The following is a 12,525-nucleotide window of genomic DNA, read 5'->3' as shown; positions in this document are numbered from 1 at the left end:
GTGACACACTTGAAGACTCTTTGCGGCACATTAGTTGAAAAATTCTGGTCTACATCGTGTACCTTCCAACAAGCGACACGGTGCGACACATTAGGCCTGTTCTTATTGACTAAACTTTTGCACCAGTTCATCTTTCTTCCTCTTCTTTCCTCCTGGAGAAAAAAGAAAGAAAGATGAACTAGTGCAAAAGTTCAGCCAAAAAGAACAAGCCTATTGATCATATCATCTTTGTTTAACATTTGCAAACAACAAGGATATAATGATCCATTGTGTCACACTGTGTCACCTGTGTCGCTTGTTGGAAGGCACACATCATTATCAAAGTTTATGTCATTATTAGCACTTAAATTGAAATGATGATGTTGTGATACATGCGTGAATCTCTTCAGTCGACAGTAATATCAACTTAAGGATTGCTGATGACGGTCCTTCAGAATACGTCGTGTCGAATTCCATCCCGGTTTCTCTCTTTTTCCCCCTATCCTTTCGCAGGAATCGAGTCACGCACTGGGCCGATTTCATGGGGATTTTCAAGAGGAGCTTTATAGTACCTTTATCTCGCGGTTATTCCTTGCGTCACATATTTGGGCCGTTGACGCCGCTCGTCGTGATGGGTTGGAAGACCTCGGCAAGGACGATGCAGGCAAAGGTAGATTTGGCAAACCACCACATACATGCCCATGCCCCGTGGTCATCTTCTTTTCGTGCACTTTTTTCTTTCGCGCATACAAGACTTTCCCTTCCACGATTCCGATCGGTCGTTGACAGTACTTCTCGCGAAAACTATACGATTTGCGCTAACTCGTCTGCCAAACTTGAGAGACTTGTTGTCAACGGTTGCGGAGGGCTAAACTTAACATTTACCAAAGTTTTTATTTTTTAATTATTTTTAAACTATTTTGGATTTACAATGCTTAAAAAAACCCTTTTTAAGTTATGACGATTTTTACAAAGTTTTGATGATTGATAGAATAATTTTTGCTTAAACTTATTTATTAACTTGAAAATTACGTTTTTAATTATCACTTTTGAGAAGAGAGCAATATTATTTCTTTTTTATCCCTTCGCTTTTCTGATAACCCTAACATTTTCGAATGTAATGAAAATTTTGACAGTCCTCTATGTCTCCATGTTTCTTATGTTCCTTGTAATATTTACGGAACTGTTATTCATGAAACCTATCAAACAGTGGTGAAAGGTGCGTAATAACGAAACGTCTTTTTCCAATTTTTGTTCCTTTTTTTCTGAAGAGAGTAAAGAATTGACTTCATCCTCAAGGTGAACCTGGCAGAGCTTCACTTAAACCGGATGGATAACCTTTGGCTAAGCGAGCGTGTAGGGATCTTACGGGCAATTAAGCGGTCTTTATGAGCATACAATGTGACATATTCCCCGTGTAATTTCGTCGGGCGAATGGCAGCGATGACCGCGCCGGATAGAGCGCGCACATGCGTCACGTCGTATTTTCTTCGTTTTAGCATCTCTTTGTGCTCAAATCCGTTTCCAAGGAATTCCGCGGTGTAACCTCTCTTGGACCGAAAGATTACGATGCCGGATCTCCCCGGTTGACTCGCGCCTCGCGCTTCGCGGACCTCGAAATTCTCGCGTAAGTGCGCGACGATGTTAATCCACTTTGAAATAGTATAGCGATACGCGACATAATTCCGTATTAATTTAATCCGAAGAGCACCGTGCGAGCATTTTTCAATTGCTCGCTATCGTAACGCGACAATAACAACCGAGAGGCTTCTTCGATAAAGTACACTCGTAAATACTTATCTAACTACACCCTCTTGCTTTCGGCGGAATAGTTTCGCTTTTAAGCTTATGTTCTTTATTGCTTACTAAATCGCTGAAATATCAAACGGATTGGACGTATATACATACGAGCGACAAAATTATCGAAAGGATGAAGCTGGATTTATATAGATTATTGTTGAAAAATGCATGACAAATTGTACAGTTAAGAGTAGAAATTACTGTAATTTTTTACAACAGATGGAGGTAAGAATGCGTCCGATGAATCATTTAGGGTGCTTTAGAAAAATGCAAGAATCCGAAAGGAATTATATAGGACCACTTGGTACGAACGGCATTGAACGACCTTCACAAATCGGGGTCTCTGTCCCGTAAACGACCTCACGCGGGAAGAGGATTTTTACGTTCGGCAACATCAACGGGACAGCGCACACATCGGGACACACAAGCATCATAACTGAACGCTGGCGCCGCTTCAGTCGAATTATGTGTTATTCTGACTATATTGATGATCAGAGTACCTATAATGTTGCAAAGCCTGCGATCGCGGCCATGAATATCTTCATCGGCAGCGACAATGTGGCATTGATCGCGTCGGACTCAAAGAACTCGCGAGTATCCGTAGTTAATGTCATTCGTCGTGCCTCGGAATAATAGCGAAGGCCAATACTACTCGTTCTTGTTTCCAACTTATGGCCGTAAATAAGGATCGGGAGGGTCACGTGCCAAGTAGATTTGTAATGTGGTGTTTGGACCTGGCTACTAGTTCAGGATCGAAACGACCAGATGGTGTCATCAAGAAATAAGAATTTCGTATATCACATATTTTTCTTCTATTTTCTATTTAATCCTGTTCGATGAGGAGATAATATTGGAAGAGATACTAACGCACCGTTACAGGTTCGAAGTTAATCCGTGTATCTATTATTTTTTTCTATATTCAGTATCTATAGAAAGAATCAATGTCAGGTGAAGACCGCAAAAACGTTTAAGGATAGACACCTGAGATCATTTTGAGATGAAAATTGTAATACCAAAAAATGTCGAGGTTATATTTTTTTAATTATAAGCATTTGAAGTTAGCGAATCATACCGCCTATAGTTTGTACTTTCAGATATGATATTGTACAACGAAAAATCTAACCGCATCTAAACACGCAAACTTTAGGCGGTATGATTCGTTAACTTTAAATGCTTATAATTCAAAAACTATTGTAGCCCCGCCATTTTGGTATTAGAATTTTCGTCTCTAAATGATTTCAGGAATCCACCCTTGTTACGGTTTTTATATAAGAGAAATAAAAATCTTTTCATTAAACACGAACTTTATCATGATTATTCAGCTTGAATAGATTCTATTATATTATAGTTTGAATTAATAAAATTAGATATGTCGTAAGAAAATACTTACTTAACACGTGATTGGCGCATAAAGTTAATAGAAATAGGGGAGATTCGTTTGTGCAGCTGCATAAGAGCTATCAGAAGGTTTCAACAATCCAATTCTGTTATTCAGTTCAATTCGTCGCGAAACGAGTCGTCGAGACGTCGCGTCATCGAGAATGATTAGGTTCTCCATTCGTTCGGTTAAACGCGCTCGGCTGGTGACCCTTGATCCGGATGTCGTCGCGTTCGAACACGCGATGTTCCCCACGAGATACATTATTACCATATAGGCGCATCCGGGGCAGAGTAACAACGAGCGACGCGATTTATGGACCTAACTCTTCCGGTGAGACGAGAGCGCGACGCGGGCACTTCTCGATGAGAGCACGCGAACAATACGAGGAAGAGCGTGCTTTGTTGCTCGCTCCCTAATTGGACGAATGATCGTATTTTAAAAGCTCCTAAATGACCTTGGAACAGGGCGCGAATAAATTACATGACCACCGTTCGATATCTCGCCGAAGCGCATTTGTACTCGTTGCCAGCTGATATGTGTTATATACGTACCTATAATTTATATAGTAATGCGCTCATGAGACTAGGACAACAAAATTTTTGTTAAAGCCTTACGAGCTCGGAAACATAGAAGATTTACTATGTCAATATATACTGTTGTGCCGTTTTTCCATAATTTTGTATTATTATTTTGTTTAATTTTTTTTCAAATTATCTCAAATAATATCATTTTCATAATATGTGATCTTTCGAAAGTGTGAATAAGATATTCATGTTTAAATCTGAAATTATTAAATAATTTTTCTCTTCACGAAAAAAACTTGCACAGTAGAAAATACTTTGTACTTGTATTAAAATCGATTCATTCAAATCCTTGTTAAAATTTTGTGTTAAATTTTTAACATATCCGAGTGTTAATTTAACCCTGGAATAGTTACATTCTTTTGCGTAAATGATCATGTGGGATATTTTTATACTCTAATTAAAAATGATTGTTGTTAACAATATATGTATATATATTGTATTTTATAGATTATATAATTTATTTCTAAGCTCTAAGGATATTATGTATGTAGATTTATTCAATATTTTTTGAAAGAAGATATTTGAGAAGAAAATATTAAATAAACGGAAGAAGCACATTAAGCAGCGTATTATGACATTTATGATATAAGTATTTCTAAAAAATGAACATATGAGCGGATGTGTACAAAGGAGGATGTTTAGGCGTTCATACGGCATTTTCGAGTGTATAAGCAGCAATAATAATTAAAATATTTATCATAAAAGGGAATTATCCTCCGCGCGGTTGATAAACACAGAATATATGTTGAGTAATGTGTTATTAAAATTATGACACGAAGGGCCAGTTGTCGTAGTAAAGTTAATAAAACGCTTTTATATTGCAGATTTCGATGGGATTGCATATTTTAAAGGTTCTTAAAGAATAATTATTAGACAAAAACAAAATAAATTATGTAATATCCATTCTAGCAATTTAAAATAAGGCTAATCGTCTTATAAAATCATTTATATATTGTATGTTTTTTAAATTATATTATTTAAATATTTTGTGTTAAATTGTATTCGATATTTTTTTCTAGTGTCAAAATAATACAATTTATGAGAAAGTGAAAGAGAATAACATTAAAAAAATATTTTTTAAAACGTAAATTTTAAGATAAATGAATAAAGTATGTTAATCTAACATATAAATATTAATTTTACTAAAAAATAATATGCTTCCCCACAGTTTGCTTATAAATATTATTAGTGTTTTTTGTGTTAATTTTTTCACATAATATATTTGTTATTTTCTATAAATATATTCATCTTATATTAAATCAACACAAAAATTTGAAATTTGAATGGATGATTTGGGACAGGCACATTACTATAAATTTTGCAACTGTGTAATGATTTATTCGAGAATCAGATAAGAAATTCTTATGTTGTATACTGTCCACTAAAAATTTCTGGACACATGTTATCAGTGCGAAAGATCTGGAACACTTTTTCGTGTATAGCGCTGATAATTGAACTAATATGTTATAGTTATATGGGTTTCGAAACCGAATACTTGTACAAAATACATTTTAAGCACGTATGTTCCTTGGACCCTATGTGCGTTTATGAGATAAAAAAAATGATTTAAGGTGTCGTAAGGTGTCATTTACGCCATTAAATTAATTCACAACATCCATGGTCCATATTTAACAGTATTCCTCTTGACTTTACGACGTACCTTGAACACTTTGAGCCATCGAAAAAGCGCCGTTAGAACGAAAATTCCGACGGGCGATCCGCGCTTTCATGTAAAGCTAACTTTTACTTTTCATGAAGCAGGCTATAACCGGCCAATATAAATATCTTTCGCTTCCTTAATAAATTTTAATACCCTCGGTAAATGGTTTAATTGTTCATAAATCGCCCGCGAATTCACCAAAGTAATACGGATATAACGGATTCGTACAAAGGAGGATATTTAGGTGTATCGTACATTATTCTCGAATGTATAAACAGCAATATAATTAAAAAACTTGTCGTAAAATAAAATTATTCTTCACGCGGTTGATAAATATAGAATGTACGTTGTGTAATATGTTATTGAAATTACGACACGAAGGGCCAGTTGTTGCAGTAAAGTTGCATTAACCTTCCGACAATTGCTGCTTTTTGCATCTTACGATGGTGTTGTGCACACGGTGACATATCATCAAAATATATGACTTAATCTCTTATATAATGAGAAAATAAGTAAGTTACCAGAGACTGGGAATGTGTGTCGGTTTATTCAATAAAAAAAACCTAGCTGCTACCACGACGACATATTTGAAAAAAGCGTATTAAAAACATCAATATTCAACAACTCCATTACACAAATTTTGTATAATTTTCCTAAGACCTCGCGAAATCTCAAGAATTAAAAAGACTACAGCGTTTTAATTTAAACAATAGTAAGTGAAAATTAAACAAGAAATATTCAACACAAATTAGCGTTTATATATAACAGGCCTGTCCAATTTTACCTCTGCAGCCAAAACACAAAGCCATTGACGTAAAAAATTCAATGTAGGGTAAGATTTTGGGGACTGTAGTATTGATACGCATCTGATTGTGAGTGACGCTTGTCAATACTTTGCAATCCCTGAAATCTTACTCACATTGAATTTTTTGCATCGATAGCTTTGCGTTTTAAATCCGGAGTTCCAATTGGACAGGCCTGATATATAATTATGCATTGTGCATTCAAACACTAACATATCAATGGTTTTAATTTACTTGTTTGGATTTTGAAATAAGCAGCACACATTTGCTCATGATCTCTCGCGTGCTCCAGACAGAGAACCGCGTGTTCATCGGATATGGTATATTTTCAACACTTGAAGTGCAGCGAATTACTTTTTTCGTGTTTGCCTCTACGCGTAAAGACGCAGCGCGCATTGACAGAGGATAAAAATCACAGTCGCCATTAAAGTCACCTCGTATTTCCCGTGATTTACGATCGCACGCAATGCTTGGAGCACGGATGCCGTTATGTATATGTACATGTACATATATTCCCGCACCGTTCTTTCCAATGCGCACGTGTCCGTCGATTCTCGGTACGCCCGCACCAATGTATACGTATTCGGCTTTAAAAATAACTTACGTACTGTGCAACGTAAGCAGAGGTTACATTTTAAGCGAAAGCTACAAATTTTTTTTTACGCATGTAAAATCACGTAATTTAGAACACAAAGGAAACAGCCATTATCTTTTTCTCTCGGGATTTTTCCTGGTCGGTTATCATTGAAAAAATTAATAGAAAGTGTACACGACGACCCTTGCACATTTTGATTTCTCGTAATCCTTCGGAGATCGTTTTTCAAATACCGAAAATTGGGTTCCGCGCGAATATGATACGGTACAAGCTGATCTTTATTCATGCACGCGCTCCGTGTCACGGTCGTGCAAAGGCGGAAAGCAACAACATATATTATGCGCCAAATAGTGGAATGTTGTCCATCAGTCACACCGAAATCTGGACCTGGTAATCAAAAAAATTTTCGACACGACGAAAGAGCCTCTTATCGAGCGGCGTGATCGGTCTCTGCTTCATCCATCGGACGCATTTAAATTGTATACATTAGATTGTATTAGTAAATTTATATTCCACGCAATTTGTTACGGAAAAAGAAAAAAAAATTATTTCGATAACCTGTTACGCATAAGTGACATAATGACTGTCGATGATGCGATACCAAACTTTATGGTGATTGTATCTTATTAATTAAATCCGGAATAAATTTGCAATGAAGAGGCATAATGATATATGTATAATGCAAATAGTTAAAAGTATATGAAAAGAACGATTTTGTTAATGTATTTAAAAATTTTGTTAAATATTTACAGATTTGGAAATAATTTTGTTACACCGCACTAAATAATTATGTAGAAAATTCACATATGAAAAATAATGCTGCAAAAAGTTTCGACATTCAAGTAATCAGCTTGAGCATTTCTACATAATTATTTTGATGGCCCACCAAAATTATTTTCGAATCTATAGACATCTAGCTAAATTTTTTAATACTTTAGTAAAATCATGCTTTCTCTGTAACTAATTAGTACAAAATTCTCATTACAAATATTAATTATTCAGTTATTTATAATTTGATTCGCTTTAATTTTGTTAATCTTGGAAAAGGTGTAATGCACTAATTATGTAAATATTTTATAGTTTCTTAAAGATCTTCTCAAAGAGCCAATTCTTATTTTTATCGTATTCTTCAATTGATACTTTTATGAAACGCACATCAGTGCCGATTTCCATGCATGAGAACAAAATTCCGCGAAGTGATGCGTCTTCAGGTTTTGCATCTTTGCGCGAGGGAATGGAAATCGCACTTACTCGAGTATACCGATAAGGTCCGCGACCCGCTGCAACCTCGTGTATTGAATCACCGCACAGGTACCTACTTCGCCTCTAGCCCACTTAACATTACTACCTGTAATCGCTACAACTGTCTGATACTCGCCGGCAACGAGCGGGACTGGATGATGTGAAAATAAACATTCTCCTCAGGATTGGCACTTGCTGATTGATTATGAACTATAGAATATTTCCCTTTTTACAATTATTATTATTATTATTATATCTCCTGGAGTTAAAAAAAGAATTTTAAAAATTAAATAAAATTTTCTGTAAAATATATATTCATGTGCAAAGTATCTTTATATAATTAAATCTCATTTGATACTTCAATCTCGATACTTTGTATGCATTTATTTTTGGTTAAGTACACATTGATTTTACTCACCTGTCGCACGCACATAAATCTGTTCAGTAATATGCTGTGTACATTTCAAGGCATTGTAGTATTGGAAAAAATGAAGTTCATTAATTTAATTAAAATGTTGGGGTACGAGGAATTATTAATAACGAGGTTGTTAATAAGACAATTTGTATGAGAAATAAATTACAATATTGAGATCTTAACCAATGTTGTTGCAGTCGTTTTAATAATTTCAGACATACATCTGTAATTCATGTTCTGTCCACTTTCGTCTGTCCCAATTGAGTTACAATGAACAATTAACAAAATATCTACATCAGTTGTCGCGATATTATTTCGCGAAACAACGAATTATACCGCAAAAATATGTAGACAGTCTTACAAGAAAACGTTGAGGATGAAAGAAAGAGAGAGAGAGACTGACTGCGACCAATCACGATTTCTTTCTTCGTTTGACGACACGAGTGGTTGATCTGTGTTAATTAAAATGTCAACCGAGGAAAGGAATCACGCTCAAGGCGACGCGACGTACGTATCGTACTGCGACAGTTTTAAAATGGGCGCTAAATTATATCTTTGTTTCGCTTCGGAAATACAGCGATTAGGCTAATAGGTAGTTTTATTATGCACTGTTTTGCAGTGTGGGACTTGCAGATTTAATCCGCGTTGCAGATTTAATCATATACTCGTTATATAAGGATAGTTACTGTTAGAGTATCGAAACTGACTTACTTTCCAGTTCTACGGTTCATTTCGCGCGTCAAATGAGCCTGAATAATGAGATGTATAAAAGTGTCTTTTCATGCTAACACTCAATGTTCATCTTTAGTGTCACATGATCAAAATTGATGTTTGATATTCGTTAATTTTTATGCTAAAAATGAGTGTTGAGTGTTAACATAAAAACGCATTTTTACACGAAAAGCGCATTTGCTCATTTGAAAGATCCAAACATGTGTCATCGACACATCGCATTAGATATGTACGCGGCGCGAAGAAACGCACGATTGACACGCCGGATTTATGTCGATCGATGTACTAAAAATCCACGACGGAGTGATGCTTGGCTTAATTGTAGCATCTTGCCTCCGCACGGCTATTAGCCGTTGAGACGAGCATCGGTCGGCCGCAATAACGGCGGTGCATGGTGAGGTGTATTGTGCAAGTGTGCGTACTACGTAGGAGTACCTTGGGCACCGGGCGAGATATGCCTTTCACATAACTGTGAGTAAATGCCAGGCCGAGCCGCGCGCGCTGGCGGCTCTCCGTGCTCCACCTCCCAGATGAGACCTATCCTCTGTATCTATCCCGTCGAGCAATAAGCAATAACTTGTTCTCGATGCTCCGCTACATCGAAAAACTACGATTTTGACCCATATCCGTTCATATCCCATGGACGACTTTAGTTTGCTGATCCTTTCTTGCGCCGCTTTCTTAAGGTTTCTAACGGTTATGTAAATTAATTGTAAAATTGTACAATTATTACTATTGATCTTATTGTATTAAACAAGTTATTAACGTGGACAGGATTACCTTGAAATCTTGCTGCATTGAGAGCTTAACTGTATCTCTTCGGAAGATCTCATTATAATGGACTTAGATAGAATGACTTATTTAATTCTCCATCAACGTCTATCTTGTGTAATTCAATGTGTAATGAGATTTTAGTGCGACAAGCTTAATATAAAAACCAGATGGTGGTCAGTGTAATCAGATTTTATCATGAAGTTATGGAATCTCGATAGACTTACAATATTCTTATATACAAAAAAAATGATGCGACACTACAATTTGAGTAAGAAATCTCTCAGAAAAAAGATTTCCCAAAATCTGTATTGTCTTGCGTTTATAGGTGAAAGTTTTGCTTGTTTAATTTTATTTAGCAGATAATACCGCTAATGGAAAAGTGTTAACATCGCGCATGGAAAGTATCGGCACGATGTACTGCAACAATGTCGACAAGGCTGCATCACGGAGTCGCATAGCTTCGCGCGATACAGCTGTGCTTGTAGAACCTCGAGGAGATTTCTGCTCTTCCACGTGACGGTATAAGTATTCCACAAAATCGCAATAACAAACGCGATGACTCCCACAAAATTCAGAATTGACTCCACGCGATACGAATGTGCATTTATATTCGCGTGTCGAATTGAAATTATGATCCACCTTCATCAACGCGTAATTATGTACATCAAGAAGATGATATAACGTTACGTTAAAATTAAAAGCGTTGTATAACTGTAATCATAATTATAAGAATCACAGTACCGCTACTCAGATTGTCAGCAGTACGTCGGCAAGCTCGAGATGCATTTTAAGATGTAATTAGCGGTTGCGACGTTAGCACCAAATTTACATTTGCATCATAGGACCGCTTAGATCGTGATTTGCGTGACCTCAGACAAAAGTTACACGTGTTCTATATTCGAAATGTCGCAATTGTTGCGCTACGGTGACGTTTTTGATGATCAGGCATCAAGAATGAAAAATCTGCAGTTGGCTGTAAAAGAGAGTTAAGATTAACGAGATTTTCAGTAATACAGGGCAAATAAAAAAAAGTTTAAAATGCTAATTTTAAGAGATTGTAATATATTATATTTTAACATTTTTAACGAAATTCTTTCAATAGATTTTTCGCTGCATCATTAGTTGTATCCGTTGCAAAGGATTTATTTTACCTTGTAAAATTGTAGTCACAAATACCAAACACTTTTCTCTCACAATCGGTATTGCTACAGAGTAGCGAGTTTGATTGAAACGTATTTTACATTATAAATCAAGCTACGTGTTAGCGCGATAGGATAGATAAGATGATGTGATTAGTAAGGTTGGGATTGCATCTGCAATATTATTTCTTGATCTTCTTACCGCACAGAAGTACTCTCAGTACTTTACACTTTACTTTCAGTGAATTTTTTAATGATGAATTTAGAGTTCCTTTGTCATTTGTAAAATTTCATGAATAAGTCTTATATTAAATGATAACATTTTGTTAATTAAAGTACGATATAAAAGCGCATGCACATGTCTTTTTAACTTTGACAATAGGAACGGATTTTCTGTATACGTTAATCATGTTTGACGTCATGGAACTCATTTAACACATGGCTAACTTATAATTTTCTTTACGACACTTGCGTAACGCTAATATCATTTATATTTCTAAAGACAAAGCTTCCGCTAGATATAAAATCGGACATCCTGTTATAGTTTCGCTCCAAGTGTCTTTAGTACCGCGTGAAGGCCAGCCACACACAATGGACACATACCGGACTCTATTATAAGCGAGACGCACAAAGCAAGGGAAAAGTAAGTACCGACGGTAATAATTGATCGTTAATGTGCCGGCGAGCGAGCCGTTTTAATTAATTCTTTCGGGGTACGCGTGCGATTACCCCGTGGCCCAGAGAACGATGATTAAAACATCCTGCGGTGCGACCGCATAAGAATATACCGAGTAAAATTATCTCTTGTACGCGCCTGTCCTTCCAATGTCAGGATCGTCTGACACGCGTCTACCGCAAACGAGCCTCACTTTGTCCGAGCCGAAAATGCCGTGAGACCGTAGAGAAAAGGAAAAAAGGCATTAAAGATCCTCGAGGAGCCGCAGGGTGCCGTTGACGAGAGCGCGACGTCTTTTCCACTCATTCTCGGGAACGTTCTCGAGGAGAACCTTCGGCGGCCTTGCGCGAACACACGTTGCGTATCCATGTCTCAATTAAATTCCGCTTCTCACCATATTCTGCACTTTATAGACCGACGAGACAAACCCGGATCGTTCTTTCATCAATAAAGTATACTAGACGGAATTCTGTACATATCGAACTTGACGTTTCTCTGTTTACCTGCGTTGTCTGGACGAAGTTTTTACTTACCGGAAGAACGGCGCCAAAGTGGTCAGTTATTATGAAATTGACGCTTCGTGATGGATTCGACGAAAAGAAATAGAAATATTCTTGTTGAAAGACAGAAACGTGAGATAGCTTAAGTTGCGAGGTCCTTGAAATAATATGGGTTACAAATAATGAATTTTTTGCGGAATGATTTTATGTGCATAGAAACAAAAAAGTAAATAAAATATAAACAT

The 12,525-nt window shown here is 36.5% G+C and overlaps 1 protein-coding gene across 1 annotated transcript in view; it reads left to right on the top strand.

Annotated features, from left to right (window-relative positions):
• The window catches only part of LOC108760209 (uncharacterized), a 42,419-nt gene that overhangs the window by 12,995 nt on the left and 16,899 nt on the right, over window positions 1–12,525 (top strand). The window lies entirely within an intron of this gene.

This window comes from Trachymyrmex cornetzi, unplaced genomic scaffold, assembly GCF_001594075.2.
Source record: "Trachymyrmex cornetzi isolate Tcor2-1 unplaced genomic scaffold, Tcor1.1 scaffold223, whole genome shotgun sequence".
Taxonomy (NCBI): Eukaryota; Metazoa; Arthropoda; class Insecta; order Hymenoptera; family Formicidae; genus Trachymyrmex; species Trachymyrmex cornetzi.
The sequence above is the reverse complement of the archived record's forward strand: the minus strand, read 5'-3'. Positions and strand labels throughout refer to the sequence as shown.